We start from the raw sequence: 16,701 nt of genomic DNA, 5'->3' as shown, positions 1-16,701 counted from the left end.
TCTCGTCTTAGTCCAAAATAAAAATGTAGAATGTGTCCCAAATACTTCGAATATTCTAAAATACCTGTAATGATTTTTTTTTAATTCGAGTAGCCTATATTATGTTATATCAACTTAGAACATTGAAACTGGGCAACCATCATTCCAATACGCTTAAAAAGTTTAGTTCTCTTTTCACATTACCGCACTGTGTGAACACACGAATTCACGTTCACGTTCAGTGCTCGTTGTTCATCAAGATCATCTTCATCATCATAATCACCACCACAGCCCTATTTTTTAAAGACATCAGCTCAAAGAATTGAGTGACTACAAGGGTCCCTAATACAATAAACAGGTAAATGTGATTTGAAACATTAAAGAAAAAAGAAAGTTAACTGTTGAAGGCAAATATAAGTGAATTAATTGAAATAGAGATGATGATGTATTATTTGAAGAGAATTCTTGATAATATTTATAAGAATAGACATTACATAATAAGAGGAATGTGAAGTTTCGTAAGATAATTCCTAATATAATATTAATAATACCTAAACCGTATTAAATTTGTTGTTGTTGATGATGATGATGATGACGACGACGACGATGGTGATGATGATGATGATGATAATGATGATGATGATGATGATGGAATAAATGCTGTAAACCAGTCAAAACTATACCAAATGTATAAAAATACGTTTGTGAATTTAAGTAACTTATTACTTGCTAATAACAAAAATTATTGCATTCGTCAATCGCTCAGTCGTTTCCGACATTAGAGGAATTCCTTACGCAGCATTTCATGTAACATCATTAGCATCCCATGGAGTTCGCACCATGAGAATATGATGTGATGAAGCGTTTTCTCAGAAGTCTTTATACCGGTGAAAGATAGTTGTCATCATGGACAAATAATGGAGTAATATCAAGACAAAGACTAGTACACTGAAAAACATTTCAACTTACCTGGAATCAAACCGAAGTCGCTCAGTCCAGTTGCCATTTGCTGCTGAGGCTCTGAAACCGAGAAAGAGCCTATCATACACCATATTGAGTACAAAAATGTACATATTTCTCTATATATTTGCACAGAAAATGCCTAAAATCATTATTATTGGCACCATTAGAACAGCGGACGTAACGTGCACCACACATAAAATTGTGGGTAAGGTGAAGGCTCGACACAGTTTTGTTCTACTTCCTGAAAAAAAATACTATTTTGGAAATGGACTGATATTGTTTGCAACCTCCACATTTTATTCGTATACAAATTTGCAAAAGAGATTTCGACATGTTGTGAAAGATTTCCCTGTAAGTTGTGACTGTTACAAAATAAGGAAAACGACACAAATTGAAAATGAATCATTTATTTTCTAACTCAGTTATGAGTTTTAAAAAGACTGATTTGTGTAATTTAATATTCTATTACAAGAGACTACAGGGACTGCAAGTGCTTCAGAAACAATTTATTCATGAAATGTTTTAAATGGAGGCACGAGAATTTTTTTATTAGTCTGGTGTGATGAAAATGATCAAATTAGCCTTAAAATAATATTCGTAAACTTCTGCTCGACTGCCTACACACCGCTTTACTTTACAAGATTAAACTGATATGTTACTGTTTGCATTTCATCATTTGTACAAAGGGAAACACAATATGCTTGTCGTATTAACTTACAAAGTATTTTCGTAATAAAACGCTCAACAAAACTTAGTCTCATGTTATAATGCCTTCTGTATTTCCACTCTGAATTGCGAAATATTAAAACATACATACAAATAACATACATACACAGAACAAAGAATAAATTTCATTATAATTTCACGTCAGGTACACTCAAGTTCAGATCATGACGAATGCCCTAGTTCATTCATTCATAGTGTTCACTGAAAACCCAGCATTCTCCAGTCTTTCCTATTTTCTGCCTTCCTCTTAGTTTCCGCATATGATCCATATATCTTAATCTCGTCTATCATCTGATATCTTCTTCTGTCCTGAACTCTTCTCCCGTCACCATTCCTTCCAGTGCATCCTTCAGAAGGCAGTTTCTTCTCAAGCAGTGATCCAGCCAATTCCTTTTCCTCTTCCTAATCAGTTTCAGCATCATTCTTTCTTCACCCACTTTTTCCAACACAGCTTCGTTTCTTATTCTGTCTGTCCATTTCACACGCTCCATCCTTCTCCATATCCACATTTCAAATGTATCTAGTCGCTTCTCTTCACTTTGTCGTAATGTCCGTGTTTCTGCCCCTATAAAATGCTACACTCCACACAAAGCACTTCACAAATCTCTTCCTTAGTTCTTTCTCCAGAGATCCGCAGACGATGCTTTGTTTGGCTTGAGTAACGATTTCTGTTCACTTTGAATAGCATATGACGATCTTCTTCTAAAGCCGATCACCTAAAGAATTTTGAAGTGATTGGCGAAAGATCCCGTTAGATTTGTGCATTCATCAATTCCTATGGAATGTGTCGGGAACGGTTATTCGTACAGTTAAGCAAATGATAGAAAACAGTTTATTGGGAAACATCAAGTATTGTTGACAGATTCCAGATTCTGGACAGTGTTACTCTAGTGCAGTTTCCAGAGTCCCTTCTCAGTCAGGTGGCCGAACAAATCGAGGTGTGCATGTCAGGTGAGTGTCGCCTTCAATGGAACGGAACAAATGGATGTAGAACATCTATGCACTAGGTGCTCCTTCACCTTCAATTCCACAAACTTCTTCGGTATGCGCCTTTGCACTCTATCAAAAGTGTACAAAATGCTATTCGTTACACATTCTGAACTTAACATTTAAACATGATCTATTGTAAGGAAAGAAGCACGTATGCCTATGACGACAGGCACATTAGTAGTAGTAGTAGTAGTAGTAGTAGTAGTAGTAGTAGTAGTAGTAGTAGTAGTAGTAGTAGTAGTAAGTGGTAATAATAATAATAATAATAATAATAATTATAACAAATTTTCATATGACATTTTAGCAATAATTCAGAAATGTCTAACGGCTTGAATAGGCAAAGTAATCATTTAGACAGATACATGAGCTTTCAATCCTACGAGGAATTTAACCAGTTCTATATTAGGGTTACCATCGTCCGGCAAAAGGAGGACATGTCCTCTTTTTTAATCATTTCATCCTGTCCGGCAGGCATTTTAGAAAATTTGAAGTGTCCGGCATTTCGCATTTTAATTAGAATTAATATGAATATTGAATAATGTGCGATATTATGCACAGAACATCTAAATAAATGGTGAAAATCTATGAAAGAATTTAACTGCTTTCAATGGTTGAAGCTGAAGCACATAAAAACATAAAATATGATGACCTATTGACATGCATTGAATTCTTACACTCTAAAATGTCACTATTCATGGTTCTAAGCTATTTTATTAATCTTATTCTGCAATGTACAAAGATATGACGATTAAGTTAATTTGGACAAAGATTTAACTTTAGATAAACAATGGTGCAAATTCTTCAATTCCAATAGTTCCGCGAGCACTGAAACTTTCTCAGAACTCTTAAAAATATGTCAATTCTATTTATTTATCCCAAGTCACAATGGAAGTGCTGAGAGAGTATTTTCCATAATATCTGCTCAATGGACAAAAGAACGAAATCGCATGCTAACGGAGACAGTCGGAGGTATCATCATGGTGAAATACAATTTCAAGGACATATCCTGTGAACAGTTTCATACTTATTTGTTACAAGATAAGTTGGTCTCTTCAGGCTCTTGTACACAAAGTGGGCTCTACTGATAAGTAGGGTACAGATGTAATACTGATCCAGCAACTAGTGAGAAAACTGACTAAGGTGAGCTATTGCTTTTATCTTTATTTAATTTTGTTCATACCAATTTTTAAAAAGTCCTCCTTTTTTCAGCAATGTCCTCTTCTTTTAAATTCCATGTCCTCCTATAGAATTTCTTCTCATGGTAACCCTATTCTATATCAACCTTGAACATGAAAGATCAGAATTTCTTATTGGGATCACTATCCCCAGGGAAGGTTATATTTAATAAAAGCAATAAATATCCAAAAATAATTTATTCAAGCCGAAGTTGGTACTCCTGCGAAGACACACAGAATGGAACCTGACTGATACACGCTCTTATCTTCTTACCTTGAATCTTATCGTGCAGATAACGGCGGAATGCGAGAAAACGCAACTTGTGCTCTGCGAGAACTCTTCTATGTGCATCATACACATTTGAGACCACTGAACACGGAATAATAAATTCCAAAAACATAGCATTTTGCTGGAGTCAGCTAATTAGGATTTTCCACCTGATTTATAAACAAATTTAAGTCAACAATCTTAAATTGAATGTAACATACAAAATTATTAAATCTGGACTCAGAATTTCGTGTGATTAGCCTGCATGTAGATAATTATATAACATCACGCAAGAATTACACTTCAGAACTTATACCGCCTCTAACTTAAAATTGCCTGGTCTTTGGTATGAGGCATCCCTAAGAATTTCAGTCCAAAAAGTCTACCGTGTTCACACTACGCATTACTCACAAGCTTTCAAAATCCGCATATCATGCTTCGTCGTGATATGTCATACCTCTTAGGTCTATCATAGATCTATGATATACGTAGAATCGTCATACTTCCTGGGGCAACCAAGAACCTGCGGGGCTTCGGTATCTCTTTTACAGATCTATTACTCGTTATAACCCAAAACCATTGTCATTCACCATCTTTGAACAAACCCCAAGGAACACCTACCGTTGCGGACGGTCTATTCGGTATCACACAAACACAGGAGATACCCTATTTGTCGAGACGTAAATGATAATGGAAGGGTAATAGGAATATCTTATGCGAAGTTTTTACCGTTAGATGGTAGGAGCGTTCCATGTGGCACAACATGTTGTGGGACTATATTATGTCATATGCTACAGTTGATTACGTTATAACGCTTGTTGGTTTTCTGTGCGTCTCAAACTTGTATTTATAATCATTTTGTATAACCTAGTATAATTTATTATAGGCCTAATTAAGTATTTTCTTACCACATTATGTAATTTAATTTTCAATAAATAATAGCGTAAACTTGTATAATACCCGATTCTCCTTAAGAGATGGATGGCGAAATTGGGACTATTGGGTTTGAATTTCTCGTATTTTTTTTTTTCTTTAGCTGCAGAAAGATCAAATGCAATTTTTAATAGGATGATATAATATGATCGCAATAGTATCACGATTATTCGTGTGTTTTGTAGGTTAAGGACATGCAGTTTTGAATACTATGTAGGATGATTTTGAAAATTTGAAGTTAAAACATGGTTTTAATAATTAGTCTAAAGTACATTAAAGACGTTATTCACAAAATGAATTTTTAGAGTCAAGATTCTCCTTTCTTATTTTATACATATACTATAATATTTATAGGCTATATATTTTTTTTTCACTACGGATCGTCCTGGATAATAAACATCCCAGTTAATCGAGAGTTTACTTTAGGCCTAATACCGTCCCATTGCAAAATTCAGGCATAAACTTCGAAGACACCTACAAGTACTGAATATAATCTAAGCTAACATAGCTTGCTGTCGAGGTTGTATATATTTTTTATTAATTATTCTTTGCCCTCTTCCAAAATGAAACTGTAGCCAGCAATTTCTTACTTGAAGTAGTTTCGAGGCGCAATTTAATTAGGTAGTTACATATTTCAAGGTTGAAAGCATATATTCAGAATCTTTCGGGACCTGATTGAAGACAAAAAGCCTTCCCTGGTTTTACATACAGGAACACAACAACAATTTGGCATTTTGAGATGTTTTTAAGAATATTTATTATACTAATGCATTACGTAAATTCGCAATGCTTATATGCTGAAAAACAAATGCACACGCAAAGTGCATCCCTCAAAGTACACGCGCGCTATCTGTTGTGCTAGTTCACGATATTCCTATTATGGAGAGTGTTGGTGGAATGACGGGGGAAAACAGGAGAAAACCAAGAAAACTTTCACAACCTTGAGTTTGTTCACCATAAATGCAAACTATCGAATATTTGAACTCAGGCACGCAGTCGTCGTAAACCAGCATTGTGTCAACTGAGCTACCAAGGCGGAATTTTTAGATTGTATTCGTAATTGTTAAACCCGTAATGTAAAAAATGAATTGGAAAAAGTTTCAATCACAAAAAATTAAGTACGTCAATGATAAATAATGCTTTTTTTCTGCTTCTTCATATTTCAAACCTGTTCATCCAGAGATTAAGTTACTCGGCTTTCGGCAAAATATAGTGAGGATCACATAAGAACTGTTTCCAAACAGCAAATATTGCCGTCTTATCAGTGTTGCCAACTGTTGCCAGATATCACACGACCTTACGTACTAAATGGCTCATTTACTTACCATACTTTATGTTGGAAGGTTATTCTAAATAATTCAAACATTTGTATCATATTTTCGTAGGCAAACTATGCAAAAAAGGGATCAACATGTCAAGTATTTTGTCTGGCAATACGAAATAAATTGGTTTGACTAAGCAATTGACTCACGAGATCTAACCTAAAAATGTATTTTGTTTGACCACATGAAATTAACAGTAACTCCGAAAACTTACCTGACTATAGTCTTGAATTATAACCACAACGCAACACATAAAATTACTATTATGTATTAATATTAATACTGATATTAATTAATTATTAGTATGTTCAAATTTCACTAGTTTCCAATAACAGGCTCAGAAATCTAGTACAATTTCAATTTCATGGAACTCCAGTACCGACAAATATTGTCGATATTTGCCTCAGCTGCCAACATACTAGCTACAAAATCACTACTACCATTCGTAGTATTTGTCAGCGCCGAAATTTGAAACGAAGTTGGCAAAAGAAAATTCAATCTGAAAACTAGAAAATCACCACAATTCACTTAGCATATGTAGTAATAGGGGAAAAATGGTTAGGTTTCACCTTTAGGGTATGAAGTAAGCTGACCCGGACTATACACAAGTACAATATTTTATTTTAAAAAAGTAACTAAAAAACACACAATTTCTTCATAACAAACGATTAGAAAGTTTACAGTAAGATTATGCTAGTATAATACCTTTATTACACAATGTGATCGCGAGTTCTGATATGAAAAATATGACGTAAGTCGAGCCGACTCTGTTGAAATTAGTATTTCTTTGTGCTTCTTCGGAATGCGAGTAATTGAAAGCGACAAACATAGCCAATATTTGAATACAATATTGCTTAATAGATTAATCAAATGAAATAATCTGGAAAGCGAATACCATCAATTTCCTCTTTTGTTTATTACATGTTTATTATTATCATTCCTAAGAAAAGAGGAAGAGATTAGCAACATAAGCGGAATGTTTCCAAAATGTTTCTATTTATATAACACTGAAAATTCCTGTGAAAGTCATTCAGTCCACCAATCTTTCATTATCAACATCGCAATCGCTTCCATCGTTATCGGCATCACTGTCATTATCATCACACTCAACAGTAGTAAATAAGTCTCATAGATAAAAACATAATTTGATTTCTTCATTATTCTCTGAATCTGATACGATTTCTCTTTCGCCTTTCAGCAACGAAGAGTTATTTTTCAACTGCAGTAAATCTTATCTGAAGCAGTCATTACACGTCCTTCTGAAAAATGGTCTTTACAACAAGTGAACGATTAAGTATGATGAAGAAATTTTGGAATGTGAAAACTGGTCTCATTTTATCTCTGGCTGTCAAACAGAGGTGAATTTATAAAAATCTGTCTGGTCGCTGATCATGAGGGGATACGTACACAGATTTCACGGAAAATTAAATCGGTTTCAGGCAGTAATGGTGATTTATTGCATAAGTTTGATGGCTAAGAAAGAATGTGTACAGATTAAGGGGCCTTATAGCCGTATCTTAAAACAATAATATTGCATACCATAAAAATGCCAATCCCTTGACTTAGAAACAATCTTCTAAGAGGACCGTAATGAGAATAGGAAGGAAATATAACAAGGAAATACCTCGTTTCAAGTCATATCCAGGCCACCATTACTGTTCTCCATCCAGGAGATAAACCGTGAAAGGAATGTGCTTACTATTGCATCATCTATTGGAGCTAAGTAGATAGATAATATTAGAGTTATAACGTCAGTTTAAAAATCATGCGCTCTCCTGCATATGTTATTTTCTGTATGGAGGGATTAAAATACCAGGAGATTAACCGTGATCTAATTTTGTAACTAGGGTAGTATAAATATGTGTGTATCAGTGTTATTGTTTGTGCTGTGAGACTTAGCCAATAGAAATAAGAATACCCACTGTGTGACCTTATGACATCTTATGACATCAACATTCATTCACAGCATCACCCCGCTCCCTCTCATTCACTGGAGACTTTCTCGTGGTTGGAGTACAGTAGGCAGATGACTTTCTCATCGACATTGCTTACGCATCCACGTGACGTAATAGATGAAGCTGCCAGAAGAAACTACTCGATCCGCTGTATGTTTGGGAACTAAAATGCGCTGCCTGCTCATGACACATGCATTCATCTTGTTTTATGATGGTTCACATTGCATTTGCTTATACACATGTATACTTACACTTCAACAGTTCCATTAATGTATTCATTGGCATGTACATCTGAAGATGACTCAATCGAGTCGAAAACGTTCATATTTTAATTAAAATATGTACAAATAACTTTTAGTTATTTTGTTTCTATATAGATAACCATAGACGGATCCTTATATTTGATTACCACTACAAGAGACCAACAGTTTTCCTTCTCATCCCATGGGACCCTATATTGCATTTTTCTGCCTAAAATTGCGTCGTCATTTGCCGAGTTTAAACTCGTAATACTTGGGACAAGCGACAAGTAGGTTGGCCATTAGATTACCTGTGGCGATTGTGTCCATAATGTCGAAGAAGAAAAATATAGATCTTTGCTAAGAGATGGCAGCACATATCACACTACCACACATGTTAAGACCTGAACTACATTGATACTGGTCCTGAAGAGGTATGTTTTCTTGGAAAAATATCGTGAAGAGACTTGGTTTCATAATCAGACATGATAAAATAAATGAGAAGGGTAAGACAAGATATTTTCATGCCACAACACATTACTCTGAACTTTGTAATGAATTACAATTATCAGTCACACCATATACACCACTTTCGTTGCTGGCAAAATCGACAGTGTTAGTTGTTTACAGCACTGAATTGCCCGAATGATTATTTTAATTTGATTAAAATTATAACAAGATAAGTCCTCTTTGAGATGGGTTTTCCTGTTGTTAACCCGATACAGATATAAAAAGAAACAAAACACGCGTTACATATCACAAGCACTGAAGCCCTACAGTTCATGCTTGCCTGAGAGCAGGGTTGCCGTATGTCCCGATTTGGCGAGACATGTCCCGATTTTCATATAAAAATCCCGAGTCCCGGTTCGATTCGAGGTGGGACGCAAAAAATCCCACCTTCAGAAAATTAACATCACTTGCGTAATTTTATCGTTGCCTACTATCTATTTTCTTCTAGGCCTAAATAATTGCATTAAATTTAAATTAATTTTCTTAACAATTTAAGTTTGAACATTGGAAAAAAAAAACTAACATTTTGGCAAGTGTAAGGTTTATGACAGCGAATTCAGTGGTCAACGTGATATTTCTAAACTTTAAAAACATACGTTCATCAGAAATACATGGTACAAAGAAAAAAAAACTTGTTGAAAATGCCAAAGTCCCGTGCTAAATATGTATAGGCTATAGGCCCTAAACTCTGAAAATGTATACTGTATGTTAAATGATGGGTTTGGACAGTAATATGCTAAATCACAAAATACATATGAATTTAGATAACTGATCAATAAATTTTATGTCATTGTAATCGGTTAATAAACATTGTAATTTAAATATTTTGTCACGTGTGATGCTTCTTCTGGAATTTGTGCTTTACTGTTCATAATAAACGGCAGGGGAAAACTATGAGAACTCTTAATAAGTCATTTAGTTAATAATTTGGTATAACATATTATTGCCACAAGCCCTTCAGAAAGACACCAGAGAAACGTGATGTAACTTACAACCAGACAAGAGTAAATATTTTTTATTGGGTTATTTTACGACGCTGTATCAACATCTAGGTTATTTAGCGTCTGAATGAAATGAAGGTGATAATGCCGGTGAAATGAGTCCGGGGTCCAGCACCGAAAGTTACCCAGCATTTGCTCGTATTGGGTTGAGGGAAAACCCCGGAAAAAACCTCAACCAGGTAACTTGCCCCGACAGGGATTCGAACCCGGGCCACCTCGTTTCTCGGCTAGACGCGCTGACCGGAGTAAATATTGTTTTGTACTTGGAACCCTGTACCTACGACATGTTTTTTTTATAAAAATTGTAATTTTGATATTCATATTAGTCACTTGAACTGCATATACAAGGACAATTTTCATTCCTTTTTTTAAAGACGAAACGTAAGTGTTGTATATAATGGAAAAAAGATGTCTCTTCTTGGTATATATAAAATCTGGCAACCCTGACTGAGAGTGACATGACTCATGTAGGTTTCTGAGTACTACAGACTACCACAAAGGATATGGCAGACCTATAGGCTGCGGAATTGACGGTTAGAGAGGAATGTGTAGAGTGACGGATGATAGAGCTGGCTTAGCCCCGCAGCAAAAATCGGCATGCATCTCATTCCATCTCGAGTGCACAAAAAACCATTTGGGCTTAAATGCTTAGGGACGCTCCACATCTCTCCCGTTAAATATTTTCATATTTTTAGTTTCGCATTTATGTAAAATAGCATCTAATGTTACACCGCGTGGTCAAATTGTCTTAATCGATTTCGATTTCAGGAAATCTTTACATATCGTACAGCATCCTGCTTCGTAAGAAAACCAGTTTAGATCATCATCATCATCATCATCGTCATCATCAACAACATTTCACGGTTTAAACCATAAAGGCTCGTTCCGGTCTCATAGGTTTTAGTCAAAAAGTTGTACCCATTTTTTTCTTGGTCTGCCAATATTTCTTATACCTGATGGTTTATAATTTAAAACCAATTTTGGAATGCGGGAATCATTCATTTTGTCGACATGTTTCTTCCAGTTTTTTCTATATTGTTTTATTTTGTCTGTTAACTTAAAGATATTCAATTCATTTCGAATATCTTCACTTCTTTTTTTATCTGGTAGGTTATATGCAGCAATATTTCTTAAAAATTTCATTTCAGCTGTTTCAATCATTTGTTTTTCTTTTTTAGTTAAAGTCCAAAATTCACAGCCATATAATAGTGTAGGAACTGCCATCACTTTATAAAACTTTAATTTAGTTTCTCTTCTCGCATTTTTTAGAGATATCTTTAGGCCTATAGACCACAAACATAGTTACACTTATTAATTTTATTTAAAATATCTTTATTTTTAAAATAAGAGATATTGCAACCTAGATAATTAAAGCAATTGACTTGTTCAACGGTTTTTCCTTCTATTATGATTTTCGCTCTTATGGTATTTGATCCGTTGAAAGCTAATATTTGATTCGCTCCCGAATCCAGAGGTCCGGGGTTAGATTCCCCGCTTAGGATAAGTTGCCTGAGTGAGATTTCTTCGGGGTTTTTCCCTCATTCTTATGGATGAATATCAGGTAACTTTATCAGGCGCTTGGAACCCCATTCATTCTCGCCACCTCCTTTTCTCCCTTATCTTCATTTCATCTTCATTTCTGGTTTTTCTACTGGGTTTTCAGATCGCGTCTGCTGCGGCCCTCCGAAACTCCTGACTCTATCGGCTGGCCTCCATGGATATGTCAAGAAGTGATAGTTAGTGGCCAGCATCGAAACCCACTCCCCTCCCGACGGGAGAGGGGACTTACACCTCAGACGGTTGAGGAGACAGGAGAGGAGGCTTACAACTCAGACCGTTGAAGGGGGCAAAAGTGGGAGGACTGTTGGCGTAGAATGTTACACGAGTTTAGAAGGACGGTGGCGACTGGTCATCAGGATGTTAGCGGTTAGGTCGGTGCGGCGTAGGTGGGGTCAGTGGGCATGCAACTCATTCCAGGGGACGCACAACAGACCTCAGGTCGCGGTGCATAGGATGTTCCCCTTCCGCCCTCACAGAGAGAGAGAGAGAAAAAAGTGCACTTATATCCCTTTGCTTCTGACCTCATATATCAAAGTTTACGTAAACGACTATTTTTAACAGCCAGGTCCCCTGAAACTTTGAAACTGACAATTTGTTTAATAACAATTGACATTAAATTGTCATGAACATTTTGAATATTTAAAATATTAATTTCATTAGTACTTAATTATATATTCTATTAATTCTTTTATTTGGCATCACAAATAGATGTATTAATTCATTTAGTGTTCTGCCCAAGGGTAGCCTTTCACTGCAAACCCAGCTTTCTCCAGTCTTTCCTACTTTCTGCCTTCCTCTTTGTTTCCTCATATGATCCATGTATCTTAATGTCGTTTATCATCTTATATATTCTTCTACACCGAACTCATCTCCCGTTCACCATTCCTTCTAGTGCATCCTTCAGTAGGCAGTTTCTTCTCAGCCAGTGACCCACCAATTCCTTTTCCTCTTCCTGATCAGTTTCAGCATCATCCTTTCTTCACCCACTCTTTCCAACACAGTTTCATTTCTTATTCTGTCTGTCCACTTCACATGTTCCATTCTTCTCCAAATCCACATTTCAAATGCTGAAAAAGATGTATATTTGTGTGATATTGTGCTCGTCTGTTATTGATAAGATGTTGTTGGTTAATACTGTGTATTAAATTCAACATGTAAACGCATTATTAGACTACCGTTATAAGCTTTAAATGTCAATGATGAGTTGCGCTGCTGAACAATGATATGACAAATTAATCTGTTTTTATATTTTTCACAAATTTTTTATTACTATTAGTGGTTAGAAAGTTTTCTTAACATTATCATTTTATCTCAATCGTGGTCTTATTTGTAATTCTTAGATTTCAATTCATTTCTCATGAACAGTTCGATAAGAAATCGAAATCAAGGATCAAATACTAATGTACCTGTCATAAGAGAACATTATGGATATTTGAGGACTCAAACTTTCTTAAATATAATAATCTCCTATTAGTCACCTCTGCTTTGTAGGGATCTAAATACTATGCATAAATTACTTTACGAAATAGTTTACTGTGAAGGTATTTCTTAATTCCTTCTCGAAACGTATCTTACAAGCCTAATGACGTCACATCAGATTAAACAGATAAAACAAACTTCCTAGAATAACAGTACTAGTGTAATCGGCGACGGTATCACAAGAGGACGAACCGTAAAGAAAATAGCAAGTACAGCGAACTCATTACCATAGTAACCCGGCTCAATGGACTGACCAAATCTGTAAGTACTCTACTAACACGTCTGCTGTAGGTTCGGGCTTGTGGAAGAAACTTGACTTTATTCTAGGACTTTCAGTGAATTCAAAAACTATGTGAACTTAATATCCACAGACAAAAGTGGGTCCTTCTAAGTCCCAATTAACAACCTATTAAAATATTAGACTGTTCCGGAATTAAGATAGGTTCACACACAATATGTAATATCTTGGTGTTTGGTAAGAACATTTCAAAAATGGTCTTTTTTTAGCTGAAAGCTCAGTCCTAATTAAAATACAGTTCTGTTTTGTTATAATATTATGTTATTTTCATTTAAATTTTAATGTAAATTAGAATTATGATTTGTATAGAAAAAGTGAAAATAAAAATTCTCGTATCTCAAAACAGGTTTTTTGCAGTTATCATGTTTTGACCAAACACCACAGATATAGAAACTACTGAAACTACAGAGTCTATTTAGAGTATAGGAGATATATTACGAAAATAAAACAAATGTGGTATGAGAATACCAGTAGAAGATAGGCTAAAACAAAATCATTCTTAAGAAATTCTACCCCATAACCGCATTGCTAAATGCAAATGTCAAATCTGTTGCTGATCAAACTTCTATCTTTTTGGAAAGAAGCTGTCAGATGATTGCGTTGGTTTCAAACATAATATGACACGTGTCATGCTCTAGATCAGTGATTCCCAACCTTTTTTTGACTGACGACACACTTTACTGAAACGCCTACGATATCGCGACACACTTATTTGTTTTTATTAAAAATAATGATATAATAATAACAACCAGTGCTTTTCTTCTGGAGAAAAAGGTGGTGGAACTCTATGTAGAATATTTTATAGCGGACGGGAGATTATTACTGTTCACTGCACGGGAAGTTTGTTGTTTTTAATCTCTTTTGTCCAACTAAGACTTTCGAGATCTAAGCGGAATTGAAAGAAAAATAATATTAAAAACATAGTTACAATAATTACGTGTAATCCGTGGAATCCTGTTGCAATAAAGAAAGTAGAACCATAAACTGAATCTGCGACATATTTCGGTTTCATGATGCAAAATATAACAAAAAGGTGCCGGAATGCAATACCAGAGCGTTCCGTCAGAAAAGAGCATTAATAACAATTTCTATGTAGTGTTGGACATCCAGTGTTGTAAATACGTCGATGTTAACACGCAATCGAAAATTCTATTAAAAAAAAACAAGCAGCAACTTGAGTGACATTAGAAAAGAAAACAAAGATATATGTCAAAAATCTCAACCTGTCTATTCTGGATGTCCGATAAAAGATTTTTATTATCGTTTTTGGAAAGTCACCTATTTAAATTAATGCGAAGTCTGCGCTTGGTGGGTTGCACAAAGTTTCTCTATACATGGCCTTATGATTGACAGGCCAACACGTTCAAGATGCCATCTTCAAGATGCTGCAGTCTGTTAGTTGTTTAGAGTCGACTATTTTCATGGTAGAAAATTCTGATTCACGTAAGTATGACGTTGAAAACGGCAGTCCTAAATGTCTTTTTAGTTTATTCGGCACCATCAACTGATTTCACAAAACATTTCCGCATATAAGATAGTCGGGATTTTGTTTATATTCATCTCCACGCAACGTAAAACCATATTGCAAGTATTCATCACTATAATATTTACGAAACGCAGTACGTTTTTGAGAACTCTCAAGGGAAATTTCGCTCACATTATTTGAATTAGCACTGCTGTCATCTAACCCAGAACTTGATTCAGATTGCATTTTTTGAATTAAAAATTTGTTCATAAAGAATCTAAATAAAGCACTTTTATAAAATAATCACACTATCACCCGTTCATATGCATGTTCTAACGATTCTAAACTCTGCTTATTACTAATTGGGAAGAGTAAACCAATTACTAAGCACTGTTGGAGGTGTTCACTTTCATTCGAATTATCGCCAGACAGAAAAATTAAACTGAGCATTGTTGCAGGTGTTCACGTTTCATTGGTAAAGTCGGTCTCAAAATAAAATGTAACATATCAAAGATTTCGTTGTAAACAAAAAATTCGTTGTAAACAGACTTCTTGGATGACATAACAATTATTTTTCAAGTCAAAAATTTCGCGACACACTCCATGGGGCTGCGCGACACACCGGTTAGGAACCCCTGCTCTAGATTAAAGTGTCATGAGAACTCCTTGTATGATATCATAAAGTCCATATCTGAAACAACTTACAAATTACTACTCAACACAAGTTATAAATAAAGTGAAAACAATCTTCCAGGGTACGAGCGATAATGTGATGTCTTAGAAGTGTTTAGACCAGGGATGTCGAATAGCGCTCTCAAACTGTGAAACGATTAATACTGTTTCCTACCGTAGCTGAGCTGAAGCGACAGTCAGTCAGCTCGCTGTAGCAGTGTTCTGTACGCATTGTGTTTATCAACTCTGGCGGCTGGTATGGATATGGAACGACGATTCAATAGTGAGTGGACAGATAAATATTTATTTATCTTAAAGGACGGAAAGGCACATTGCCTAATATGTAGAAAAGAACTTGGATACATTAGCCATCATATGTTAGAAGGCATTTTAATTCTACACGTCATGCTGAAGCTTATGGACCAGAAAAGTTATTCGGTTTCACTCGTGAAAAGGCTGTAGAAGAATTAAAGTCAAGATTTAATTCAGAAAACCTTCCATCATCATCGGGTGATCGTAGAATAAGCTTGGTTCGTGCTAGCTACAAAATTTGTGAAATTATTGCAACGGCTTCAAAGCTATTTACTGACGGAGAATTTGTGAAAGCTGTCTCATAGCTGTTGCAAAAGGGATATGTCCGGAATACGTTAATGATTTTAAATCTACATTGTTTGTCTCGTAATATTGTTGCAGAGCGCGTGTCATAAATGGGAGATAACTTGGAGGAGCAACTGATAGCAAGAATGAAAACTTTCACTATTACTCACTATAGCTCTCGATTAAAGTACCGACCGGAAAGATACGGCGCAGCTATCTACAGTATATTCATAAGAAGTGTCGATTCAGATTTCAATGTTCATGGCGATCTTGTAGATGTCGTTTCACTAAAGGATCGAATTCGAGGAGGAGATATTTTTTAATCTGTAACAAAAACTATGAACAAATTTCAAGTCACGCTACAAGTAATTAATTTAATCATCAAAACAGTTTACGTTTCTGAACTTGAAGTTGCACTGCTACAACACATACACACTAAGTTGATATTTTAAACATTATATTAAGAACATTATTATTATAATTTATTTCCATCACTAACGAACAACATTCATGGAATGACCCAGTAGATAAAACATTATTATTATTATTATTATTATTATTATTATTAT

The 16,701-nt window shown here is 35.2% G+C and overlaps 1 protein-coding gene across 2 annotated transcripts in view; it reads left to right on the top strand.

The window, feature by feature from the left end:
* The first annotated feature begins 13,230 nt into the window (after positions 1-13,230).
* The window catches only part of LOC138716486 (serine/threonine-protein phosphatase 6 regulatory ankyrin repeat subunit B-like), a 60,438-nt gene continuing 56,967 nt past the window's right edge, over positions 13,231-16,701 (top strand). For both annotated transcript variants that reach the window (XM_069849626.1, XM_069849625.1), the window contains exon 1: positions 13,231-13,361. The gene's annotated coding sequence lies outside the window, so the exon portion shown is untranslated. The remainder of the gene's footprint in view (positions 13,362-16,701) is intronic.

This window comes from Periplaneta americana, chromosome 16, assembly GCF_040183065.1.
Source record: "Periplaneta americana isolate PAMFEO1 chromosome 16, P.americana_PAMFEO1_priV1, whole genome shotgun sequence".
NCBI lineage: Eukaryota > Metazoa > Arthropoda > Insecta > Blattodea > Blattidae > Periplaneta > Periplaneta americana.
This window is presented reverse-complemented; position numbering and strand designations above follow the sequence as displayed.